Source organism: Episyrphus balteatus, chromosome 4 (assembly GCF_945859705.1).
Source record: "Episyrphus balteatus chromosome 4, idEpiBalt1.1, whole genome shotgun sequence".
Lineage (NCBI taxonomy): Eukaryota > Metazoa > Arthropoda > Insecta > Diptera > Syrphidae > Episyrphus > Episyrphus balteatus.
In genome coordinates, this window is record NC_079137.1 from 20,782,518 (window position 1) to 20,794,610 (window position 12,093).

General features: G+C 32.8%; 1 protein-coding gene across 2 annotated transcripts in view; it reads left to right on the top strand.

Annotated features, from left to right (window-relative positions):
* Positions 1–1,942: 1,942 nt before the first annotated feature.
* The window catches only part of LOC129919551 (homeobox protein extradenticle), an 80,915-nt gene continuing 70,764 nt past the window's right edge, over positions 1,943–12,093 (top strand). The window contains exon 1 of one of the 2 annotated variants that reach the window (XM_056000469.1): positions 1,943–2,399. The gene's annotated coding sequence lies outside the window, so the exon portion shown is untranslated. The remainder of the gene's footprint in view (positions 2,400–12,093) is intronic. The other variant, XM_056000468.1, reaches the window with a different exon arrangement.

A 12,093-nucleotide genomic window follows, 5' to 3' on the forward strand; every position in this document is an offset into this window, starting at 1 on the left:
AATCTTTCTTTTTCTAGTACATCATTTTTCTCTAGGAGTTATACTTTCAGAGTAACAGAACCGCAAAGTATCTCATTCTCAGTAATTCCGCACTTAACTCTAAGGGTTGTTTAAAATATTTAAAATATCAAAAAAACACACAATTTTCGGTAGTGTAACTCTGAAATTATAACTCCTAGAGAAAAATGATGTACTAGAAAAAGAAAGATTAACTAATTTCCAATCTAAAAAGTCCTCTCTAGTTTTCTGTCCGACCAGTCGTTCTCGAGATATTGAGACAAATGCGTTTTTCAAAATGGCGGTCGCCCCACAAGACCAAACAATACGCAATCTGAGATTTGTACTTGGGATAAACCCCTCTTCAATACTGCATTCAAACTTAGCTGTAGTCATAGCTTTTTGACTGAACTATAGTTTCTATTCTTATTATTTAATAGGCATATTTCAGCGCGTTTTTGTGTATTTTGCTTATTATAAGGTTTTTGTATGTTTTATAGAACTATTTTATATATAGAATTAAAGGTAACACATTAAGCTATCGAAAAATTACAAAAAAAAGTGCATGTCACCACTGAATATTTTGATATTTCGATGTGCCAAATGCCTCGCTTAAAAAAATCACCTTTTGAGAAGTAAATACCTAATATGTATTTTTTTTTTTAACAAAGAAAAAAACTTTTGATACAGATTTATAGACAAGAGAAATACCTTTTATTTGATACCAATATTATTTCTGTACACCCATTATTACGCATTCTACGATTAATTGTTCGAAAAATTAGCTGAAATCTTGATTGTGAAATCCGAAACTTCAAACTCAAATATCTCCAAAACCCCACTAACGAATTTGAAAATATTTTACCCACGTAATGTGCTTACCGTCACCTTTCATTTGATACCAATTTCGTTAGTGAACACACTGGGCCCAAGCTCCATAGAAAAATGTACCATCTCCTTTCCACAGTACACATAAAAAGGTAATATATTCCCAACTGACATTGGTCGCCAAATTGTCAAAACATGACAATTTGGCGACCAATGTCAGACCGTAATTCTTAACTAATTGAAATCATTGTATATATATTTCTATAGTACTATCATGAAGTCGAATTTAGTATTAGTTGATGTCGCCACTTTTTTGAGGTGGCGCTCAGTGTGTTTTTTTCATACAAATTCTGCTTTTTCAAGTCACCACTAGAGTTCCTAAGATCGTTTTACTTCATGATAGTACTATGGAAATATATATACAATGATTGAAATAACCGACGAAAAACGCAAAAAAAACGAAACACCGCGCGCACCACTAATTTTTTGATTATTTGAAATTTGTTATTTTTCAATTTATAATTTTTTCAAATGACATTTTTTAATAAATTAAAACAAAACAAATTTCCTGTTTACTGCGATTGAAATATAAAAATTAAAGGCCGACCTGACAGATTGGTGCCTATTTTTGACAAACAAATTTTGACCATAAACAAAAAATACCAAGACTGGAAAATTTCGTACGTCTTTCCCCCCAAAACCCTTTTGTGCACAGTGCTGTCTGTGAATATATGTGAAAGCCACCACGTTGATAAATGACGTTAACACGCACACATTCATAGATTCACGACATTCACCACACATCGGACACGAACACAACGATAGGTTCACGACATTCACCACACCGCGCAGCTTGTAGGCAAACGTCAGTTGACCGCCGAGTTTCCAGTCTTGGTATTTTTTGTTTATGATTTTGACAACGTTCGGAAGATATTACCTTATTACGTGTACTGTGTCTCCTTTCCATACTAATTTGAGCCGTTGTTGGACCCGTTTCTTAGTCGAGGTCGGACTCAGGCGGAGCGGATTCGGACCAAGGTCGGATTCATTTGCTTGAAAGGTCCGAATTGAAATTTCGATTCAGATTCAATTCGACCATTAAATCGGACTTATAAACGTGGTATAATCGTGTCCGCCATTAATATCTTTATAAGGTGGAGCATCTACAATCTACAATACTTTTAAATAAAAATAGAATCCCATGTTAAATTACATTTTTGTTACTAATGTGCGGTACTATAGTGCAATTAATGTTCTTTGATTAGCCTTTTTGTTTTCGAATTTACATAAACTTTTGTTTACAAAACAAAATTGCTTTTTTTTTAAATTGCACAACCCATGAACCCATTCTCAAATATAAAATTGTCCATTCCAGGACGGTGACCGTGTGTGTAGAGATAATTAATGTGTATACTTTAACGCAATTGTATACATACTTTTTTTTGCTCACGAAATAGTTCTGTTCTGATTTTTGTTCTTGAAAAAAAGGAAATTAGTGCTAAATTGAAAATCTAACTTATTGTACTTAATTTGAAAAGTATATGTACATATGTTAATAAAAATAATCTTTAAATGTGAGTATGACTTGAATTTTTTCCCTTTTTTTTTAAGAGATTCATTTGTGTGTTCCTATAGCAAACGTCAAGCAATTTTTTTTTGGGTGAGAATGGGAGTAAAACAATCTGAATTCTGAAGATTTCAAAGAATTCCCGTGAAAGTACACGAAGTTTTTTGTTTTGCCTAGTAGCTATATTATTTCTATATATATATATCATTTTGGTTAATAAATGTTATTTAGCTTTAGTTTTTTAGTCTTTTTTTGAGAACAAGACAAAAGAGAACATTAATAAAAACAATGGCGCAAAACTTGAAACCGTTTAGTAAAATGTTAAAGCCATTTTAGTAAGTTACTAAAGCTGTGGTTTTATTTTCATCATGATCCAGATCAGATCATTGTATTCATTTGCGTTAAAACAAAAGTAGTATTTCGCTTTATTATTGTTGAGCAAATACTATATACAATGGCGCAAAATTTTAAACGATTAAGTAAAATGCTAAAGCCATTTTTGTATATTACTATATAATGTCGTTTTCTTTCACTCTATTAAGGAGTACTCTTAATTGTTACTCCTTTTTCTGGAGTGATAGAACATAATGAGAGTAATTTTTTTTTTGTAATTGTGTGTGTGACAAGGCAAAAATGGATAATTTCCTTGAAAAAAATAGTGATAACCGGCCTAGAGAAAAATTTGTAAAAACTAAAAAAAAAATTCGCAGTAGTTAATATTTTTTCTACTTCCAAGGGGGCTATTACTTCATGCAAATGCTTCATGGTATATTTTGATTTCGAATATTAGGGTTTTTCATGAAACTCCTCCCATTGACACTTGGCATCACGGCACCTGGTGGATATCGACGAAAACCTAAAAGTTATATAGATTATTTTCCGATTTGCCGTTCAATGTAATTTCCATAAGAAAAAAATAAAAAAGACCTCGAAAAACATTTATTTTACGAATTAATTTTATATGTACGACTATCAATGTTATGATTGTAAAATGATAATAATATGTGTTTATATCTAAATCAGGTTTAAAATATATCAAAAAGTATAATAAAACCTGTGTATTTTGTCTTCGAAAAGTATAAGTGAATCGCCTGAAAACAACAAAAAATACCATACAAAATATAAACATTTTTAAATTATTCTTTTATTTGTTTTGCTTTTTCACAAATAATAGTAGGTAAGCACTTTTTTTTTTTATTTTCAACAATTTTGAAAAAAATTAGACCAAAACAGTTTTTTCATTTTTTGTAGTATTTGTTGTTGTTTCCCTGCGATTTGCTACACTTTTTGAAGACAAATTACACAGGTATTTTTATACTTTTTGGTATATTATAAACCTAATTTAGATATAAACACATATTATCATTTTACAATCATAAAATTGATAGTCGTACATATAAAATTAATTCGTAAAATATATGTTTTTCGAGGTATTTTTTGTTTTTTTCTTATGGAAACTACATTGAACGGCAAATCAAAAAAAAAAAATCTATATCATTTTCAGGTTGTCGCTCCAAATGGTAGATGGCGTGGAAAGCTATTTCCCAAGTCACAATACTCGCCCATACAAAACTATCTGAAAAGTAAAGTATTTTTTAGAAGACGCCAATTTGACAGCTATTTTCTTTAGTTTTATTTTGTTCTTGTTTTCGTATGTATTTTTATTAAAAAAAAGCATCAAAATATACAAAGAAACAACTCCAGTGGGGTCGAAAACATTTGAATAAATTAAAAAAGTTACTATGCACGCAAATAATACACAACCGACGAAGTAGACTCTGCGATCGACGAAATCAAATAAAGCAAAACAGCAAAAAAAAAAAAAGAACAAGATCAAAGAGAAACGTCAAAAAGAGTCACAAAATTTTTCACATCTCTCCCTTGCTCTTATATATGCGTCTCGCATTTTGCGTCTTCGTGTAGAAGCGAACTTAGGCCGTGTGTGAATTGCGTTAAATAGTTAAATCCGTGTTAAATTTTTGACACTATTGAGGTGAACAAAATATTTTCAAAAAAAGAATTTATTGTTTAAAATGTTGTCTGCCTTTTTTCTGCCATGATACTCCTTTTTAATAAAAAAAAACCCAAGGAATTGCGTTAAATAGTTAAATCCGTGTTAAATTTTTGACACTATTGAGGTTAATAAAAAAAATTTCAACTGTATGGATTATTGTTTAAAATGTTTTCTGCCTTTTTTCTGTCATGATACTCCTTTTTAGTAAAAAAAAAAACAAAACAAAACCATCTGCAAAAAAAATTTAACTCAAATTTAACCAGGTCCCAGAGCCCAATAAATTTTTAACAGCTAAAAATTCTTTATTCACCTCAATAGTGTCAAAAATTTAACACGAATTTAACAGCTGAAAATGTTTTATTCTAGTGTCAAAAATTTTACAAGATTTAACTATTTAACGCAATTCACACACGGCCTTAGTTTTACTTTTGGTATATTTTTCATTATGCTTCTGATCGGTTTTTTAAGCCTAAAAATATCCCATCAACGCAGAAAAAAAATGGGATTTTTTTGTTACATATATGGCACAGGATTTTTTTTTATTGATGAAGAATTTTCAATTTTATTTTTGAAAAAGTGAAGAATTAACAAAAAAATGGAAGAAATATATCAGGCGGAATATAATAAAATAAAAAATATATTCATAATTTTTGTTTTTATTAATAACAGAAGAGTTTGAAAGAAAAACTTTTCGCATTTTTCACTTTTCAAACAAAATTTTAAAATGTCAAAACTTCAAATTTATAAGTGTGTGTGCAAATCGGTGTAAATCTGATTAAAAATGTGGAGTAAATCCGGGGTACTCCGTAGTACTAAGAAGGAGTGAAAGAAAACGACATAAGTTAAAAATCAGTCTGCTTTTTGACTTAGTAACTTACTTAAATGACTTTACTAAATCTTTTAAAAATTTGCACCAATGATTTGGATCTTTATCAGCATGAAAATAAAACACGGCTTAAGTTAAAAAGACAAATTTTCTAATTTTAAACGATTTTAACAACTTAACTAGGTACTATCTCTTAAAATTTTACTAAATTTAAAATCACAAAATGGGTGTTTTAATTTTAGTAACAAGTTAAATTCATATAGCTCGAAAAACATGCATACATCTTAGCTTTTCAGTTAAAAAGAAAATTTTATTTTCATTTTCCTAATATAAATTATTTATTTTATCAAGAAAAATATTCTAAATAATTCTCATCAATGAATCAATTTTATTAAAAAAACATGCCAGGATGACTAATCCCTGTGATAATTGGTTTGAATATCCCAGTTTGATGCACTCTAAGGTATTTGGATTATTTCTCAGTCCACACCTTATTTATCCCAATCCAAACTTGTAACTTCTTCGTAAGAGAGAGTGCATATGGTAATTTCATACTCATCAGCTTTGGCCAACCTAAATTGACTAGATGTCCTAAAGCCAACAAAATCATTCCCCTCCGATAATGGTCAGCTTAATGCTTCCTGATTTAGCCAATCAACATTGATCTCGCAATCGAACAATTGAATCGTCATTCATATTGTGGACATGTTGGCTGATGATAATTGACACAAATAAATTTTCCAAAAGTAAGTTAACAAGTTAAATTGTTGTAAATTTAATAAAAACAAATTTTACAAAATTTTATAAAATTTTCACGCTCCCTGCCACGTTCACTTTTGTAAATGATTATTTGTATCTTAAAAACGGCACCATTTGAATCAACACAAAAAAATTTAGTTTTGGATTTTAGATCATGAATTGAACGTTTATTTATTTTAATTCATACAAAATAAATGTTCAATTCAATTCATGAATTATAAATTAATTTATTTTTGGAGGACTATGTGACTTTAATATAAAACTCTTTAAATAATGAATCGAACACCGTCACATACAAATTTGTTTTATTTAAAATTTAAAAATTTTACAGAACAATTTACTCCAGTCAAAGCGTCGGAATAAAGGGCCTCACCTTGCGCAGAGAGGCACTGTCAGTTTTTATTTCATGGATCGATAGGGGTATATTTAAAAGGCTTAAACCCAATTTCTCACCACCTGATCATTCTTTTTAGCGGAGTTATTCACAAAAATGTAATTTTTGGGATATTTTACTTCTAAGCTAATATCTTTGCTCCAGATTGTCGTAGACCAAAAAATAAACATACATTCTCTTTCTTATAATATTTTCTATCGTTGTATGTAATTTCATCGTATTTGAGTGAGTAAATACAAAATGGCAGCCATTTAAAGTCAAATTCTTGCTGTTAAAAAACACATTTTTGTCATTATTTCGAAAAAAGCTTATATCATGATTGACATTTTTCTAATTTATTTTGTAGCCCTATTCATGCCTGCATTTTACAGAAAAAATCAGCTCTTTATCACCAAAGATGGCCGAGCAATTGATAAATGAACGCATGCAAAACCGGTGCGAAAACACCCAAAAATATCGTTTTTTGGGAATAACTCGGCTTCAGAGTGTCCTACGACAAAAAATAAAGCTATTAATTGTTCGTTACAACATTTTCTATCGATTTGGTGCACACTATTTTTGTTGAAACAAATAAAAAATAAGTTATATTAAGTCAAAGACGTTTTTTTGTTTAGCAAACTTTTGCCTTATTATTTTATAAACAGTGCAAGTATTTGCTAACAAAATAAAATACTGTTGTAGCCCTTTAAATTATCTACAATTTAAAAAAAAATTAGCTCTCTACGACCCACACGAGCCGAGAAATTAATTTTTTAAAAAAGTTCCAAATGCCCAACGAAAAACATGAGACAAATCCTCTTATAATCGGACAGTGTGGAGTGAGCTACAGTGCACTAACATCATGCTCCGTAACTCCATTCAGCACTATAACAACACACAGTTCCAGAAGAGACTGCAGTCAATAAAGCCAGGGCCTGATGCCTTCAAGAACATCAACCGAATTGTTGGACAGAAGTCACCAATGCCGGAAGTCATTAACACCAACAATGGAGAAGCAACAACATCTCAGGAAAAAGCAGAAGCATTTGCAGCCCACTTTGAAGGTAACTTCTCACCGAACCCTTCCGCAGACACAGACTTTATAGAGGAAGTCGAGGCATCCATCCAAAGGACTCTGCTACCTAACCCGGATAAAGTGACATTCAGCGACACCAATTCTGCAAGTGATCCTACTGACAGCCCAAACCTGACTACCCCAGAAGAGATTGCCGAAATAATTAACCTATCCAAACCGAAAAAATCAGCTGGACCGGATGGCATCTCCAACTTCATCATAAAGAGGCTCCCGCAAACAGTGATAATCTTCTTGGCTATCATTCTCAACAACTGCATAAACAACTGCTACTTCCCACAGAAATGGAAAACTGCAAGAATTGTGGCGATTCCTAAGAAAGGTGCTAGGAACATCATCTCCAATTACAGACCAATCTCTCTTCTCAACAATCTTAGTAAGCTCTTGGAAGAGCTGACACTCAGGAAGCTGAAGAAGTTTTGCAGCGATAACAACATCATCCCAGACATGCAGTTCGGTTTTCGGGAGAAGCACTCCACACTGCATCCGCTCATGAAGTTCCACCAAGACATCACCTCAGCTTTAAACAACAATCAAGTTACCGTCGCATGCTTTCTGGATGTCGAGAAAGCATTTGACAGCGTATGGATAGATGCCCTTATCCATAAACTTCATTTAATAAGCTTTCCTTTGGCACTAATTAAAATTATTTTTTCTTTTCTCTCTTCCAGAAACTTTTTTGTGCAAGTGGAGGATCGGAAATCACCAATGAAAGTCATTCGAGCTGGAGTTGCTCAAGGATCCAAACTTGGCCCCTTTCTATACAGCATCCTGACATCAGACCAACCGCCTGCAAGTGAGTGCGAGAACCTGCCTTACGCGGACGATTCACTCACATACTGCAAGTCCATCTCGCCAAACATAGCTGCCAGGAAAGTCGAAGCTCACATTCGGAAACTGTATGAGTTCTACAGTAAATGGGGTATCCGGATCAACTCATCCAAGTCGGAATTATTGTGCCTTAGACGATCAGGAAGAAGAGGCAGTCGATCGGCTGGAAGCTGCAGAAGCATCACATTGACACTTCCAGATGGAACTAGATTGCCAGCCAAACGCAGCGCCAAGTACTTAGGAATCAACTTTAACGAGCTCCTCAGATTCAACAATCACTCCCGTTTGGTCCTCAAAAAAGCCAACTTTGCCTTCCATCGCCTTCACCCTCTGATGAAAAAAAGAACAGGATTAAGTCAACCAACGAAACTCTTGATCTACAAGCAGCTTCTGCGACCTGTCATTGCCTACAGCTTTCCGGTATGGTATACCATCTCCAAGACAGCCATGAAGGAACTACAAATGTTCGAGAGAAAAATACTGAGGATGTGCACCGGACTTTACTTCGATCGACAGCGACAAAAATACTACAGCAACAAGCGACTCTACGAGGAAGCAAAAATCATACCACTGGACAAGTATCTACTGCGATCGGCGAAGATACTTGTAGGAAATATCGCCAACCACCCCAATCAGCTGATGAGAAGAATGATAGCCCAACAACGACATCCGGAACCTAGGTACCTTTGCGCTTTGGATATACTGGATGAGCACGTAATTTCAATGGACAACGAAGAAGCAGTTAACTTTTACGCCGACACCCAGTCGGCACACTATCGTGGCTAAACGCCAATCTAACCAACCCAACTCAACCAACCCCTCAACTGGACATCCGGGTCTGAACACCCCGAGGACAACCTAGTTAGCAGACTTTTTAAATTAAGTTTATCCATGTATAATATTTATTTATATTTTATAACTTAGTCATTGTATAAGGTTAGGCCCCTTCTGTGCCAACAAAATTTTATATCAACCAATGTATCTTAGAAATAAGTTAATTTTAAGTCAATTGTAAATAACAAGTTCAATAAACTAAATTGAATTGAATTGAATCATCTTATAACAAGAAACAATGAAAACAACCCCTCTCACTGAGAACTATTATTCGACTTATAAACAAGGGAAATTTTTTTAAATTTTCTTACGGAATGATGCTTTCTTAAAATTATAATAACTCGGCTCGTGTGGGTCGTAGAGAACTAATTTTTTTTTTTAAGTTGTAAGTTGTTTATAAAATAATCAGCCCTATCGGCAATACTTTTTCCCTGGAAAAATTTCTCTAGTTCCAAAAATCGGTATCGGCAATACTTTTTGAATGGAACAATTTCCTAGGAAAAAAATCCCACACAAAAATACCTATTGGGAATGAACTTTCTCCCCCGAAGTATTTCCATCATATTTTTTATAGGGAACAGATTTTTTGAAGCCAAAATGTACGTGTTTTTCTTTCAAAATAGATATTCTGTAAAAATATTAAATTATATACTTTCTTAAGGCAACAAAAAGCAAATGATATTGCAACTGGATAACGCAAAAAGAGTATATAAAAAATAAAACATACATAAGAAATCCTTAAAAAATGCATGGAACTGGAGAAGACCATTCCGAGAGTATTCTGCTTTGGACCAAGAAATGATCAAAATCTGTGGAATGCCTCAATTTATTTTAGTTATTTGCTTATCACGTCAAAAAAAAACAAAGCTTAATAAACCACAGATGAAGAGCTGTGATTCTTTAATTCAAATAACAAACACTAAACTAATTACATGTTCATCTGAAGAAACAAACAAAGTAATAAGTTGGGCAAAAAATAAAAAAAATTATTGAATAACAATCCACAAATCAACACCAAAGAAAAATATTATATGAATATTGACTATTAAACATTTTAATTGTTTTTGTGCACTAAATACAAATACAATCAAATTAGAGTTGTCAAAACTTTCGAAGAAATGTGTTCGAAAGTTTTTTTTTTTTGTTAAGTTGGCTGTACTTCTTTCCCGAAAACGAAATTCCGATGGAGATTGCCGATAAGGAGAAAAATTCCCGGGAGAGAAAACCTACTCCCGGGGAAATTTCTCACGTGAGATTGCCGATAGGGCTGAATAAGGCAAAAGTTTGCTAAACAAAAAAACGTATTTGACTTAATATAACTTATTTTTTATTTGTTTCAACAAAAATAATGTGCACCAAATCGATAGAAAATGTTGTAACGAACAATTAATAGCTTTATTTTTTGTCGTAAGACACTCTGAAGCCGAGTTATTCCCAAAAAACGATATTTTTGGGTGTTTTCGCACCGGTTTTGCATGCGTTCATTTATCAATTGCTCGGCCATCTTTGGTGATAAAGAGCTGATTTTTTCTCTAAAATGCAGGACATGAATAGGGCTACAAAATAAATTAGAAAAATGTCAATCATGATATAAGCTTTTTTCGAAATAATGACAAAAATGTGTTTTTTAACAGCAAGAATTTGACTTTAAATGGCTGCCATTTTGTATTTACTCACTCAAATACGATGAAATTACATACAACGATAGAAAATATTATAAGAAAGAGAATGTATGTTTATTTTTTGGTCTACGACAATCTGGAGCAAAGATATTAGCTTAGAAGTAAAATATCCCAAAAAATACATTTTTGTGAATAACTCCGCTAAAAAGAATGATCAGGTGGTGAGAAATTGGGTTTAAGCCTTTTAAATATACCCCTATCGATCCATGAAATAAAAACTGACAGTGCCTCTCTGCGCAAGGTCAAATGACGCTTTGACTGGAGTAATTGTTTCGACGCTGAATGCGTCATCATCAGCTGTAGTATTTCGACTCAGGATTTCAGTTCGTGAATTTTTAGAGATTTGACCTTGTCAATATTAAAACAGTGTAATGACACTAAAAATTCTGTTATACTATAGTTGGCCACAGTACACATAATAAGGTAATATCTTCCGAACGTTGTCAAAAGGAGAATGGGCAAATAGGTCCACCTAGCGTCCACGAATGCGATATACATCGTTAGAAAGCTTAGTTTTAGTACATCATTTTTTTATATGGACACAAATCTGTAAACCATGGGGTTCAAGCAGTACATGGAAACGAAGATTGCAATTAATGAAAAAATAAATTTCAATATTTTTCCGTTAAAATTCCCAAACGGTGACTTTTATGCAGTCTGATACTAAGGAGTTTCTAAACATTATGTTAGTTAACACCAATATCATGATTCTTGATGATACTTTCACTTAAAAGTACCAAATTCAGCTTTCTTTATTTGATTTCGCAAAGTGTTTTTCGTATTTTTTTGGTATTTATTCTAAGCATCTCCCAGTGGATTTAACCAAACCAATGATCTTAAATTAGGTAAACACTCTCTATTACGTGCTTGTTTTCCTAGATGAAATTTGTGTTGAGTTGTAACGAAATCTCCTAGCACCAGATCCATACTAACCATAGCTTACGAACTAGCTTTCGCTTGCTTTTTTTCGCCAGGAGTTTTCGCGATATTTTGTCAATCAACTTACTAATTGTCTTTGGTTTGCTACCCTCAAAATCGAAGAAAACAGGCGCAAGTTTGGTGTTATATGTGACCGTTCTGTATTGCGACAGCGACGACATTTCATAACACAAACCTTACTGCGATCAAGAACTTTTATTGGGGAATATATAAGGCAAATTTCGTTATATCCTCTCCAGGTAAGAAAGGCATAGAAGATCTAAGCAATACTATACATTTTTTTTGTTAACACGGAAGCGGAAGGAAGATATGCTTTTAAAACAGTATTATTGCACTTAGGTAGGGTTGCC